Source organism: Archocentrus centrarchus, chromosome 15, assembly GCF_007364275.1.
Source record: "Archocentrus centrarchus isolate MPI-CPG fArcCen1 chromosome 15, fArcCen1, whole genome shotgun sequence".
Taxonomy (NCBI): Eukaryota; Metazoa; Chordata; class Actinopteri; order Cichliformes; family Cichlidae; genus Archocentrus; species Archocentrus centrarchus.
Genome location: NC_044360.1, coordinates 2998716 through 3014627, shown reverse-complemented (window position 1 = coordinate 3014627; position 15912 = coordinate 2998716). Strand labels below are relative to the sequence as shown.

Sequence of the window (15912 nt, the reverse complement as noted above, 5' to 3'; positions counted from 1 at the left end):
ACATTACTACAAACCACAGCTAGATTGTGTGTAAATGTATATGCATGTGTATCGACATATGAATATGTGTATTTGTGTGTATCTATGTTTGTGTATCTATTTTTCTGTTTTCTCCCCTTTTTAAATTTTTTTTCTTTCCTTCTCTCTCTCTTTATCCTTCAACCAATCAACCAGTTACTTTTGACTGTGAGTGTTAATGTGAGTAAGTGGGGGATGGGGTGTAAAGGGGTGTAAAGCCATTCAACTTCCTCTTTAAAAGCGAACAGTGAAAAACTTCATGTTGCAGAATTTACTGACATATTATGCTGGAGACAGTCCTGAAGTAAGCAAGGGAAATGTGAACTTTGCTCTACTTTTTTTTACTTGAATGGCAGCACAGTTATGAAGAAACTGCTTTATAATTCTTTTCATTTATCTGCTTCTTGGGGTTTTTGTTTGTTTGTTTTTTTCTTTCTCTTTCAGGCCTTTTGGTAATTGTTCAGCTGGTCAGTTCATTCCCCTTTTTTTGAAAAATGTACCAGATAGTTTATTTTGGCCACTCCAGAGGTTTCTTTTAGGGTCATTTGTTTTTTATCTCTTTTTGCATTTTTCATATCTCTCAGTGTAAGAAAAGTGATATGGGGCTATCAGTGGACCCTGCAGATTTATTATCAGTTCAGAATAAAATGCTTATGTGTCAGTTTCCCTGCACTTAATTGCACTTTACTGCACTTTGTATTGTAGGTCTTTACCCACAATACAAAGCGCCTTGAGGCAACTGTTTGTTGTGATTTGGTGCTATATAAATAAAATTCAATTGAATTGGACTCATTAAACACTGATCAACAGGATCCTGATTACACAGAAGGTCCTAAACACTGCACCTTATCAGGTGACGGCCACTTTAGGTGCGAGAGGATAGGTGCAAAATGACTTGATTACACATTCTCTGAATTAATGATGATCATACTTTATTGATCCCACAATGGGGAAATTACAGTTAACAGAACACCCATCCAAGAAGACAAACAAACAAACATGGGGAGATAGGTGAACTGTGGCCATGCTGCCCCCCCTTCTGGAGGCGCTGCCATTAAAAAGACAGAAACAATAGTGAAAACAAACAGTGGCTTGCAAAAGTATTCATACCCCTTGAGCTTTTCCATATTTTGTCACATTACATTGTATACCACTTTGTGTTGGTCTTTCACATTAAATTCCAGTGAAATATATTTATGTTTGTGGTTGTAATGTGACAAAATATGGAAAGGTTCAAGGAGTATGAATACTTTTGCAAGCCACTGTATAGGGATGAGTGAGGAAAAAAATCATCTCATACTTTGTATACATACGCACACACACACATACACAGTATAAGGTTACAAAAACCTCTGTGATAGCGCAGAAACATATAGCATGGGAGCACTAGGGTGGGGAGGGATGGAAGGGAGCCAGCGGAGGCGAGAAGGGGGGGTTGGGCTACTGTGGGGCTGACTCAAACTCCCTCCTCAGCTAACAGTTCTGTTAAGATGTAGAGTTCTGGTGCAGACTGTACTGATTCATTTGTTGACAGCCTTCAGTCTTTCTGGCACCTCTCTGTGGTGAAAAAAATCCAGTTCGTCCAAATCTTCTTGTTTGTTCTTACCCCTCCGAATCAGCTCCAGATTAGGGGTTGTTGGTTGTTGTTTAACTGTTCGTGTGTTATTTCATGTTGTCAATAACACCCTAAACCTGACTTGATCCTGAGTACAGAAACAGCAAAGACAGAAAAATTAACTTATCACTGCGTCACTGACATTTTATATACGCACCATTATGCATTTTTAGAGTCTGTTTAAGACAACACATTATGTTTATTACTTTATAAATGTAACTTTAATTAATTTTTCCTCCAGGTGCAAAGAAATATGGCCCTTATCACTTTTTACACAAACCTCCTCATCGCCACTGTTATCCAGATCGGCACTATCATCATGATCGTGTTAAAACCAGATGATCGTAACACCTCCAACATTTCTTCTCTTGTTTTCTACCTTGCTGTGATGGCCAGTCTTTACTTCAAGATGTGCATTGCTCTGGAAAGGTACCTGTCTGTCAGTGTGTGTACTACCTCTGAACATTATATTTCAGTGTGAAGCATCCTTGTGGTCAGAATTATACACATTTGTGATACTCAGAATATCCGTCTGTCTTGTGTTACAGGTATTTTTTGTCGCCTCTCCACAGCTGGACTCCATGAGACAAACTCGGGGTTCTGTGCTGGTCTGTGTTCTGATCTGGGCTCTTTTTATTATCTCTGTACCTTTTGCCGTAGTCTTACAACAATATTTCCGTTTAATTTTTTTTACCCTCCTCCCTGGTTCTCTGTTCACCTACTGTTTAGTTGAGGTCTTACAAACTCTGCCTGCTGCCAGCTCAGTGCCCACAGAGGAAAAACGAAGAATTGTGGGAATTTTAGTTCTTTTGATGTTTAACTATGTTCTGATGATGCTTCCTATGATGATGTTTTATATTTTCATGGTCTCACCTCATTATCACTTTGATATTGATATCCCAGATATCATTTTGACTTTGTCTCTTCTCAGTCCTTTTGTGGACTTGAGTCTGTTTCTCTTCATGCGGAAAGGGCCCATTGACAAGCTGCTGGCCTGTCTGTGCTGCTGCAGTGTGGAGAGCGCTGCAGCAGATGAAGATCATCAGAGTGACTGATGGGAGCTCACAGAGGCTTCATTTCAGCAGAGAAAAGGGGAGAAAAATGGGACCCAAATGGCGACAGAGATACAGAAAAATTAGGGAACTCTAGATACAAAAACTGCTGCCTTTACAGTTATTATTTCAAATGAACATCTAACAACAGCTTTAATTTTTTAAAGTTCTGCTCTCAGCTGAAACATCTTCTGCCTGTCAAACACATGAAATCCAGTTCAAGGTCAGTTTGCACCCACTGGTGGTAACAGGAAGCACACGTCTGAGTAACTGCATGCTGTCTGAAGAGAAAACTGAAACAAACAAAGAACTCGAGGATTCAGCAATGTTTTATTCTGACAGGGGAGCAGTTACAGCCAGCATTACTTTCTGCAAGAGCTCGCCAGGGCAGTCATTGCAAGCCATTTTTATATATTTTTTTATACATATTGTGTATAGCGAATGTTGCAAAATGAGGTAAAGAAGAAGAGCTGCCTCTGTAGTTTCTCACAGCGCTGGAATGTGATGAGACTGCGCTTCTGAGTTCAGCTCTGAGCAGCAAACACAGTGTTCAAGGTTAAAGTGCGTTCCCACTAGTGTTGTAGTCAAGACCACCTAACCCGAGACCGAGACAAGACCAAGACTTTTAGGGTCCAAGACCAGTCGAGACCAAGACCGAGGGAGGGCGAGACTGAGACAAGACCAAGACCAGTGCCTGACACTACATGACCCAATAAAATGTGAAACATGATCAAAATCACTTCTCAAATTGATCTGAAAGATCCACATTCCCATAAAATCATCCTGATATTAAACACTCACAGCTCAAATAAATATAACCATCTTTATTTAATACTCCTGGGTGACTTCCATCATTTATCACAGAATGTAAAACAATTATTCATAGTTCATCACAATAGTCTTAACTTTTCTCTGCCTTTCATAAACAATGCATAAAGTTATGCTGTTTTTAAACCAACAATCTTTGTAAAAATGGGTGCTTTTTCAAAACCACATAGCTAAATGTGTAAAACTGAAAAAATGGCAAACACTCATCAACAGTAAGAACTAAAGCCTTTAATCTTATACAGATTAAAGCTACAGTTTGTAACTTTTATAAAAAATCTGGTTTTTACATATTTGTTAAAAGTGTCACCATGTCACGACAGTATGAGACCGATAATCTGCGAAAAAAATGGAGCTCCTCCACCTCCTCCCTGAACCGCTCCCAGTCAAAAACAACCAATCAGAGCCAGGAGGAGGGTCTTAGCACTGTCAATCACTCCTCGTGTATGCTGCTCAATGTAGTTGTGTGCGATACTTCAAGATTTGGTATCGATCCTATGCCAAGTAAACACAGGGCCATTATCACCGATACTGATACCGATATTTAATAATTATAAAGAATTTTCATGAAGTTTAACTGGTTTGAGATTTTTTCCTTTGGATCATTAATTAATTCAAACCCATGATAGAATTGGGCAAAGTTTATATGTAAGTAGAAAATACTTTATCAAAATAAAAGTTATTGCTCTGAAACAATAGAACATTAACAAAACAATTTTCCCCACACATTGATGTCTGGATTTATTTTTCATGAACGAAGTGTACAAAATCATCACTCAAGAACAAATGCAAACTTTTTTCCAGGTAGATCGTTCAGAAAGTATAATAAAAAAATTTAATAAAAAATGTCCATTCATTCACTAATTTTCTACAAATTTAAATTTGAATTTGCTTTAAATGTTTCATAGCAAAATCCTTTTTTTTTTCCCAAATTAAATATGTTATGCGTCACATGACAGTATAAGAAAACACTGTGGGGAGGGGAGGAGCAAAGTGCTCTGTGCTGTGACAGGAGCAACACTTAGACAGTCAGCTCGCATCTTTGATGAAACCACAGCACTGCATACAGGAGAGAAACTGAAGCCAAAGTATCGATCTCATTACACTGATATTGATCAATACCAATACCAACGTTGGTATCCATATTATCGATATTAGGATCGATCTGCCCACCACTAGCTCAATGTACTAATGGCGGAGAAACAACTTACTTTTCTGCTGTTACCATTGGTGGTGGCCATGGTAACTTCAGGGTTCTAGCAAGAAATATTTCTCACCCCAGGGCTAACCCTAATGCTAATTAGTAAGCTAATGCTAACCGCTAAATGCCGCTCCCACTTGTTAATTGAGTGATGGGGCCTAAGATGTAACTGAAAGCAGTAATCAGTAATGTTTGTTCTGTTTGTCTTCTTGGATGGGTGTTCTGTTAATTGTAATTTCCCCATTGTGGGATCAATAAAGTATCATCATCATCATCAGTTTTTTTGGAAGCGTAGTTACATTTCTCGAGGTGCATGTCAGGTTTGCTTCAGAGAGGATTTTCAGTTATGCACAAAGGACCAGTGCAGAACTCTAAATCAGGCCTTATTAGATCGATAGAATGATAATTTTTGCATATAATCCAGAAAGGTTACATTTATACATCAAGCATTTAATGTGTCCCAGAGTGCCGTTTCCTTCCACTGTGTTTGCAGAAATCACATAAAAAACATACACGGTGTAACCCAGGTGACAGTGTGCATGAGGTAAAAACCTGATTAAAATTTATTTTTGTTTATTATTTCATCTGGGAAAAAACTGGTTTAAAAATATTAAAAACAAACATTCAATCTATGGATGATTATTGGTTGGTTAAAAATATGTATATTTGAAATTTTAAATAGGCAAGCTTTTATTCTGAAAGTGTCCCAGCGTGGCCCATGTGACTGGTAGTAGCCAACCGGATTCTTTTCGGTTCTGACCAAGATCGCTGCAGACACACAGACGTCGAGCTGCCGTTATTAAACAAAGGAAACTTATCTAAAAGAATATCTTTAATTTTTTGAGAAATTGTTTTGTTTTTCCACTTTATCCTGCCCTTCAGACGTGTGTACATTGCTGAATGGGACTTGGTGAGTTCGTAAAAATTTATTTTATTTCTTTTGAGAATTTTGTTACGTTGAATGTATTATTTGGGAAACAGTATAAGCTAAGATGTCAGATTTATGTTGTTTGTGTTTTAAAACTTGATATTATGATGCCCATGTGTGAAATTGAAGTGCAAGTGTTGTGTTTTCACTTATCTCCGCTCCGCCATTTTGGCAGGTGTGCAGCTTAATCAGCATTATTAAGCAAAACGCTGACTCTTGGCTAATGTCTTAAGCAGCCAACGCTTTATTTTGTTTATTTATTGATATTTTATGTTGCTTACATTAGGCCATTTAAGTTGGAGTGGAGAAAAGTTGAGCTAGTACTGAAGTGGGACTTCATACGCGGTGAAACGAGATGGCGAGCCACCGGACCTGATGAACTGTGAATTTGCTGATCTGTGCATGTGGAGCAACATGCTGTCTGCGGAGTGTTGACCGTTTTCATCCGAACTGGTAGGATTTATCCTTGACTGCTAACAGCAGTGGATTCAAGACTAGCGCAGAACACAGACAATAGAGGGATCAACAGCAGGACAAAAGAAAAGAGACTCTCATGTGCATCACACCTTGTTCAGCCTTTTGCTGGATTATTTTGAGTTGTGTCTTTTGGTTCAATATTTTTATTTTAATATTGAATGACCCTGTGTGGTACTGCTGTGATATTATTGAGATTGCAAACTATTTTGTTGGTTAAACCTAACATAACATTGAGTCTGCCGAATCTGAATACAGAGCCTAATTTTTGTATTAACTTTTTAAAAAAATAATAATAAAATAGATAAATAGATTTTGAAGCTAGAGAACTAAACTAGGTTTAGTGACTACTGAGTTAACTCAAACAGACAAACCAAAGGGAACTGAACAAATAACCCTAAATTTAAGTTATTTCTTTTGGTTAAGATAACAAAAAGAGGGATTATACACCAGGAAGGTGTATGCTGTTGTGTTTTCTGTTGTTAAAGTCTTTTATGGTTTTTGTTGTGTGTAAATAAATCTTGCCGGCAAATTTAAATTTATTCTCTTGGTCTGTGGTCCTTAATTGTGGTGACACTAACTCTACTCTCCATAGCCGAACCTGTCATCTGGTCCAAACCCTGTAACGACTAAGGTGTTACAGTACAAAAGTGGCGAGCCAGCCAGGAGAGTAGTAATAAAACCTTAACCACACTGTAAATAGAACCATAAAACCTTATTTTTGACCCAGACCTCAAAATAGGCCAAGACCGGCAAAAATGGACATTGTTGATAAAGAAAACATTAAAATCCCTAACTCAGTTATCATTGGGGGCTTCACTGATGCAGACTTTGATGAAGAGTTATCTGACTTCCTGAACAAGTATGGGCGCATCTCGAGAACCATTAAAGTTGATGATCTCCACTCTCCCTACCCCAAAAATGCCATTGTGGAGTATGAGAGTGGAACTGCCTTGATAGCGCTTGAACCCTTGCTGCCCTACAAATTTGAGAGACCTACTGGAGTCCCTTACATCAGAGCCCTGTCAACGGAATATGTGTCAGCTGTTACAACCAGCGCCACCCACAGCTTGATTAGTGAACTACAGAAAATCGCCAAATTAAGTGGCAAGCCTTTTGAGGATGTTTTGCATGAGCATCTGTCTGAATGCAGTCAGTCAGTTGCTGGTGATCCAGAACCAGCTGAAACTGCATTTCCTATGCAAGAAACACAAAGTAGACCTACAGCCACAGTCACCCAACAATCACAAGCTCTTCCAAGTGACCCAGTTAAGGTGAATGAAACCAACTTAAATGTAACTGAATCTGATTCAGGCAAGCCAACACAACCTGATCTGCCATGCAATGTTCCAAAAACCCTTATAACCCACCCAGAGGTTCAAAAGGTTATTGTGGAGCACATAGTTCGGAGTGAATCTCCAGTCTCACAGGCGAGTGCATCCTTTCGCCTGAGACCCTTTTCAGGCAGGTTACCTTGCCCTAGTCACGAGGTTGACTTTGACACATGGCGCCACAGTGTTGAGCTTATGCAGCAAGATCCTGATCTGTCTGACTTGCAGTGCTCACGGAAAATTTCAGACAGTCTTGTACCTCCTGCAGCCAATATAGTTAAACATTTAGGCCCTCAAGCTTTGCCTTCAGCTTACCTTGAGCTGCTCAATTCAGCATTTGGTACAGTGGAAGATGGCGATGAGCTTTTTGCTAAATTTCTTAACACACTGCAGGATGCAGGTGAAAAGCCATCACATTACCTCCACCGATTACATACAGCTCTCTCCAAAGCTTTGAACAGAGGTGGTGTTTCAGCTAGCGAGGCAGACCGACACCTACTACGGCAGTTTTGTCGTGGGTGTTGGGATAACGCATTGTTGGCAGACCTTCAGCTCGAGCGACAAAAAGATAACCCTCCTCCATTTGCAGAGTTGTTGCTACAGTTGAGAGTGGAGGAAGATAAACATGTTGCAAAAGAAAGCCGAATGAAAAAACACTTTGCTGCTACAAGACCAAAAGTGTCTTCCCACGCCCTTGCAGCAGCCACTGATACATCGGAGCCCATTTTGCAACATCAAATCACTGAAATGCGAACACAAATAACTGAGCTGCAAACTCAATTGACAAGATTAAGAGCACAGAAAGCGGACCAACCCACAGCTCCTCCAAGCAATGTGGTCGCAGATTTGAAGGCACAGATCACTGAGCTTCAGAGCCATCTTGCTAGACTTAAGCCACCAGGTTCTCCCAAAAAGAAGCCTAGCACACCACAAGCTAATGCTAAGACAAAGCCTAGACCCAAAATGCCTGAGCAAATCTCCACTACACTTCAAGCCACAAGGAACAGACCAAAGCCGTGGTATTGTTTCCACTGTGGTGAAGATGGGCATATTGCCTCTGCATGCTCAAATGACCCAAACCCATCCTTGGTTGCTGATAAAAGGAAACAATTAAAAGACAAACAGTTACTTTGGGATAAACAGAACAATCAAAACTCATCCCATTCTTTAAACTAAAAACAGCCCTCATTGCGGGACAGATGGGTGCTGTTAATGAGACCAGTCCCTCTCTGAAACAGTCATTCAGAAAAAAGAGACTGCACAACAAATCAACCACTGTTAAACTACCTAAAGGCTTAGTTGGAGCTAAGTATACTGCTCAAGTCCAAATTGATGGTCAGGCTAGCAGTTGTCTTCTTGATACAGGATCTCAGGTGACTACCGTGTCACACTCATTCTATGAAAACAATCTCTCTCACCTGGAAATTCATCCAATAAATGAGCTGCTGGAAGTTGAAGCTGCAAACGGTCAAAATGTTCCTTACTCAGGTTTCATTGAGGTCGAGATTACCTTCCCACAGAGCTGTTTTGGTTCTGAAATGACCGTGTCCACCTTTGCATTAGTTGTCCCAGACACACGTTCTAATGCCCAGTCCTCTCTTTTGATTGGTACCAACACTCTTGACCTTCTCTATGAGCGTTTCTTCTTGACCGGTGCAGATCTCCATGCACTACCTTACGGCTACAGAGTGGTGTTAAGCGTGTTGCAACAGAGACACAAGCAGAAGGAAAACAGTAGTCTCGGACTTGTTAGACTATCTGGAAAAGAGCCAGAAGTTATACCTGCAGGCCAGAGCCGAGTGTTGGAGGGGTCAGTCCATGTTAACACTAAAACCCCAGACAAGTGGGTTGTTGTTGAGCCACCCTCCACATCCTCTTTGCCTGGTGGCATTCTAGTCACCAATTGTTTACTCACCTTTCCTGAAAGGCCCTCACAAAAGCTTCCAGTTGTTGTGCGAAATGAGAGCAAACATGACATTATTATTCCTGCAAAGAGTGTCATTGCTGAAATCCATGCTATGCAGGAGATAGTGACAACCAGCCAAATACTAAAATCCACGCAGCCACCCAAATCAAAAGAATCCACAGTGCTAAATCTCAACTTCGCTGATTCTCCAGTTCCAGCTGAATGGAAAGAGCGGATTGTACAAAAACTCAGTACTATGCCTGAAGTTTTTGCGCAACATGATACAGACTTTGGTTGTACAAACAAGGTAAAACATCAAATAAAACTGAGTGATGAAACGCCTTTCAAACACAGGCCCCGTCCAGTACGACCTCAGGACCTTGATGCTGTTCGAAAACATTTGCAAGAACTGAGTGAGGCAGGGATAATCCGCGAGTCTGATTCACCATTTTCTTCGCCAATAGTGGTGGTGAGGAAGAAGAATGGAGATGTAAGACTCTGCGTCGATTATCGAAAGCTAAATCTGCACACCATCAAAGATGCCTATGCCATTCCCAACTTGGAAGAGGCATTCTCAGCCCTCACTGGATCGAAGTGGTTCTCGGTCCTTGACCTCAAAAGTGGGTACTACCAAATTGAGGTGGACGAGGCAGACAAGCACAAGACAGCCTTTGTATGCCCCATGGGGTTTTGGGAGTTCAATAGGATGCCCCAAGGCATAACGAACGCTCCCAGCACTTTTCAAAGGCTGATGGAGAAATGTATGGGGGACATAAACCTTAAGGAAGTCCTAGTATTTCTGGACGACCTTATAGTTTTCTCTGAAACCCTTGAGGAGCATGAAACACGCCTTCTTCATGTCCTCAATCGCCTTAAAGAATATGGGCTGAAACTGTCTCTGGAAAAGTGCAAGTTCTTCCAGACATCAGTACGGTACTTGGGACACATTGTCTCCCAACAGGGTGTTGAAACAGACCCTGAAAAAGTCGCAGCCCTGAAAACATGGCCAAGTCCCAGAAACCTCAAAGAGCTCCGTTCCTTCTTAGGTTTCGCTGGGTATTACAGACGATTTATCAAAGACTATTCCAAAATTGTGAAACCCCTGACCAATCTCACTGCCGGATACCCACCACTGAGGAAGGGTAATAGTCCTAAAACACCAGATGTCCAGTACTTTCAGCCAAAGGCCCCTTTTGGAGAAAGATGGACAGAAAGTTGCCAACAGGCATTTGAGACCATAATTGACAAACTCACTACAGCTCCTGTGTTAGGGTTTGCCAACCCCAAGTTGCCTTATCTGCTACACACAGATGCAAGCACAACAGGGTTAGGGGCTGCTCTTTATCAAGAGCAGGGAGGAGAGGTGCGTGTAATCGCATATGCAAGCCGGGGACTGTCAAAGAGTGAAAGCCATTATCCAGCTCACAAGCTCGAGTTTTTAGCCCTAAAGTGGGCTGTAACTGAAAAGTTTTGTGACTACCTGTATGGAAATGCTTTCACTGTGGTTACTGACAGCAACCCTTTAACTTATATCTTGACCACAGCTAAGCTGGATGCAACCAGTTATCGTTGGTTGTCTGCTCTGTCCTCTTTTGATTTCCAGCTCAAGTACAGAGCAGGGAAACAAAACATAGATGCGGACGGGCTATCCCGCCGTCCCCACCCAGAACCAGTAAATGACATTGTTTCCCAGAAAGAACAAGAGCGAACCAGTCAGTTCCTTCAGCACCACTTACCTGGTACTGATCTGTTCACTCATGTTTCTCAAAATGCTGTCAATGCAATTTGTGAAAAACACCTAATTCTCCATTCCTCGGACACAAATGACCATGCATTTACGTGTCCACTTGTAACTTCCCTGTCCATGTCAGCTAATGCCATTCCTGATGGTTTTGATCAGTGTGACAGTAATCCAGTCATTCCATGCATTTCAGTAGAAGAGTTAAAAAAACATCAAATGGATGACCCTGCGATCAATGAAATCATTCGCCAGCTTGAAACAGGTGAAACATCACCCCCTGCTGTGCGAAAGGAGATCCCACAACTTTCCATCCTTCTGCGAGAGCTAAAAAAGCTTAAGTTGCAGAATGGGATTCTCTACAGAAAGAGGCAAGTTGGTGAAGAGTCTCAGTGTCAACTGGTCTTACCTGAGAGCCTCAGACTCATGGTTTTAAAAAGTCTCCATGATGACATGGGCCATCTTGGTATAGACCGCACTCTCGACCTAGTGCGATCCAGATTTTTCTGGCCAAGAATGGCCGCAGATGTTGAGCAAAAGATCAAAACCTGTAGTCGATGTGTTTTCAGAAAGGCACTGCCAGAGAAGGCAGCGCCTCTGGTAAACATCCAAGTCACCAGACCTCTTGAACTAGTCTGTATTGACTTTCTGACTATTGAACCAGACCGGAGCAACACCAAAGATGTTCTCGTCATTACTGATTTCTTCACTAAATACGCTGTAGCAACTCCTACTCCCAACCAGAAGGCTAAAACTGTAGCCAAAGCTTTGTGGGAAAACTTCATTGTTCACTATGGATTTCCCGAAAAGTTGCACAGTGATCAAGGAGCAGACTTTCAGTCAAAGCTTATTCAAGACCTTTGTGACCTTGCTGGTATCCAAAAGGTCAGAACGACACCTTATCATCCTAGAGGAAACCCGGTTGAACGGTTTAATAGAACATTACTCAACATGCTTGGAACACTCAAAGACGAAGACAAGAGACACTGGCGTGACTTTGTTAAGCCACTTGTGCACGCCTATAACTGCACCAAACATGAAAGCACTGGGTTTACACCCTATGAGTTAATGTTTGGAAGACAACCTAGGCTGCCAATTGACCTTGTCTTCAATGTTCCTTTAAATCGTCGTCAGCAACAATCCCACTCGCAGTATGTCAAAGCACTCAGATCCCATCTTCAGGAGAGCTACCAAATAGCTACCAAAAATGCTGCGAAAGTTGCTGAAAGGAACAAGGCCCGTTATGACAAATATGTCACTGAATCTGTCCTTGATATTGGTGATCGTGTACTTGTGAGGAATGTCCGGCTTAGAGGCAAACACAAGTTGGCTGATAAGTGGGAACCTGTGGTACATGTTGTCTTGAGTCAAAAGGGCAACTTACCTGTATACACTGTCAAGCCTGAGCATCAGGCTGGTCCCACAAGAACTCTTCACAGAGACCTTTTGTTGCCATGTGGGTTTTTACCCACCGTTCCTGTGAATGTCTCCTCAGAGCAAGAAAAGCCAAGCCGGCCAAGTACACGTCAGCACCCTATAACTGATCCTGAAGAACAAGACCTGGATTACAACCTGGACGACGAGGATAATTACCTATTGTATTATCCTCCAGTTGCTCCTCTGGAAGTTTCAAAGTCCATAAAGGAATACGAAGTGGTCCTTTCTCCCAGTAATCATTCAGATTCTACTGTTGAGCAACCAACCTTTGATAATGCAACAGTCTCAGAACCTGTGACAGTTCCTGAAATTGCTCCAGATGGATGTAATGAGCAAATTATTGGATCTGATTCCGAACCGGATATGCCACTGAATCTCAAAAACTTACCTGTACCTGGAATGGAAAAAGAAATGGAAACAGACACTGGTGAAGTGGAAACTGCACCTGAAGCAGAGGAAGCAACTCAGAACCAAATGAAGGAGAACGAACCCGTGGATAATAACACAGAAGAGCATGACCCTGATACACAACCAACTGTCAGAAGGTCTTCTCGAGAAAGAACAAAGCCAAAACTCTTAACTTACCCTGAGTTGGGAAACCCTCTTATTAGCATAGTTGAGTCTTTATTTCAAAGCTTAAGTGAAGCGATAACTAATTCCATTGAAGCACCTTAAATAGTCTGAACATATGCACTATGCAAAGGGACTTGCATAGATTTTAGAGGGGAGGGTGTAACCCAGGTGACAGTGTGCATGAGGTAAAAACCTGATTAAAATTTATTTTTGTTTATTATTTCATCTGGGAAAAAACTGGTTTAAAAATATTAAAAACAAACATTCAATCTATGGATGATTATTGGTTGGTTAAAAATATGTATATTTGAAATTTTAAATAGGCAAGCTTTTATTCTGAAAGTGTCCCAGCGTGGCCCATGTGACTGGTAGTAGCCAACCGGATTCTTTTCGGTTCTGACCAAGATCGCTGCAGACACACAGACGTCGAGCTGCCGTTATTAAACAAAGGAAACTTATCTAAAAGAATATCTTTAATTTTTTGAGAAATTGTTTTGTTTTTCCACTTTATCCTGCCCTTCAGACGTGTGTACATTGCTGAATGGGACTTGGTGAGTTCGTAAAAATGTATTTTATTTCTTTTGAGAATTTTGTTACGTTGAATGTATTATTTGGGAAACAGTATAAGCTAAGATGTCAGATTTATGTTGTTTGTGTTTTAAAACTTGATATTATGATGCCCATGTGTGAAATTGAAGTGCAAGTGTTGTGTTTTCACTTATCTCCGCTCCGCCATTTTGGCAGGTGTGCAGCTTAATCAGCATTTATTAAGCAAAACGCTGACTCTTGGCTAATGTCTTAAGCAGCCAACGCTTTATTTTGTTTATTTATTGATATTTTATGTTGCTTACATTAGGCCATTTAAGTTGGAGTGGAGAAAAGTTGAGCTAGTACTGAAGTGGGACTTCATACGCGGTGAAACGAGATGGCGAGCCACCGGACCTGATGAACTGTGAATTTGCTGATCTGTGCATGTGGAGCAACATGCTGTCTGCGGAGTGTTGACCGTTTTCATCCGAACTGGTAGGATTTATCCTTGACTGCTAACAGCAGTGGATTCAAGACTAGCGCAGAACACAGACAATAGAGGGATCAACAGCAGGACAAAAGAAAAGAGACTCTCATGTGCATCACACCTTGTTCAGCCTTTTGCTGGATTATTTTGAGTTGTGTCTTTTGGTTCAATATTTTTATTTTAATATTGAATGACCCTGTGTGGTACTGCTGTGATATTATTGAGATTGCAAACTATTTTGTTGGTTAAACCTAACATAACATTGAGTCTGCCGAATCTGAATACAGAGCCTAATTTTTGTATTAACTTTTTAAAAAAATAATAATAAATAGATAAATAGATTTTGAAGCTAGAGAACTAAACTAGGTTTAGTGACTACTGAGTTAACTCAAACAGACAAACCAAAGGGAACTGAACAAATAACCCTAAATTTAAGTTATTTCTTTTGGTTAAGATAACAAAAAGAGGGATTATACACCAGGAAGGTGTATGCTGTTGTGTTTTCTGTTGTTAAAGTCTTTTATGGTTTTTGTTGTGTGTAAATAAATCTTGCCGGCTAATTTAAATTTATTCTCTTGGTCTGTGGTCCTTAATTGTGGTGACACTAACTCTACTCTCCATAGCCGAACCTGTCATCTGGTCCAAACCCTGTAACGACTAAGGTGTTACAACAACAAAAACATAATCCAGATTCCTCAGCTGCTAAAAGCATTTCCTACATTTGAATATCAGCCACCATGTTGTGAGCATAAACTATCACGTATTTAATGCAACAATAGGAAGTGACATCATCTTGCTGGGAACTGTAGTTATTTTATTCTTGAAGGCCTCTCATAGCAGCACTGGTGCTGAAAACTAATGTTTGACTATGGCTTTCTGAATACAAGTAGAGCTGCAACTATCAATTATTTTATTAATCAAGTATTCAATTGATTACTCCGTCAATTAATCAAGTAATTGGATAAGAAATAATTTTTCATTTTAACAATTCATCAGCATATTTTAACTTCCGTACTGCAGATGTTTCTCTGTGTGAAACAAACAGGGTGGATGGAGCAGCTACAAAGTGCTCTGTTCTTCATGTTGCTGATCAGGTGGTTGATAAAAAACATTTTGATGGATCCCCTCTGTACTGAAGGTGGTGGAGGGGGCACCAAACGAGTGCTAGTGCTAATGGCAGCCCCCCTTTTCCCAGTACACTGTGGTTATAAGTCTGTTCTGGTGGCTACAGCTGACGTAAAGAAAAAATAACAGCTGACATCCTCTGCAGAACACGCGCGCACATTCAAACACGCGCACTCACAGCACAGAGGAGTGGGGGCGTGAAAAAACATCTCAGCGATCCACTCGTGTTAAAGGGTCGTTTTTGTCTGAGCTGCAGAGCTGAAACGAAACATCAAAGCAACAAATTTGTATCGAGGATTTTTAATAATTGAATTGCGTTACTCCAAGAATCGTTGCAGCCCTAAAACTTGCATTAAATTTTCAGTTTGTGTATCAAATACATGAAGGTTGGTATTTACCTTTCATGCTGGGATTTTTTTGTTGAATCGGAAGCCTGAAATTTTCCTTTGATCTTCATTTTCCCTCTTGCTTCTCTTCGTGTTCATGCCGGTTGTTATTTCGATTTATACAACAGACGCATGACCATAGTGAGATCAAACGTGCACATAGTGAATGAAACTGTCCGTGCTCTGTGGTAGATGCAAACTGCGGTGAAATGATACAGGCGTAAGCAGCGATAATAGCAGTGACCTAGCTGGGGCGGAGTCTCCTTTGAGAGGCAGAGGAGCGCAAAC

General features: G+C 40.8%; 2 long non-coding RNA genes across 2 annotated transcripts; both read left to right on the top strand.

Annotated features, from left to right (window-relative positions):
* The first annotated feature begins 5361 nt into the window (after window positions 1–5361).
* Window positions 5362–6392, top strand: LOC115793553 (uncharacterized). Its single transcript, XR_004021115.1, has 2 exons — window positions 5362–5621; window positions 5926–6392. It is a non-coding gene; the product is annotated as an uncharacterized LOC115793553 (long non-coding RNA).
* Window positions 6393–13384: 6992 nt separating this feature from the next.
* On the top strand, window positions 13385–14421 carry LOC115793389 (uncharacterized). Its single transcript, XR_004021107.1, has 2 exons — window positions 13385–13649; window positions 13955–14421. It is a non-coding gene; the product is annotated as an uncharacterized LOC115793389 (long non-coding RNA).
* The last annotated feature ends 1491 nt before the right edge of the window (window positions 14422–15912 follow it).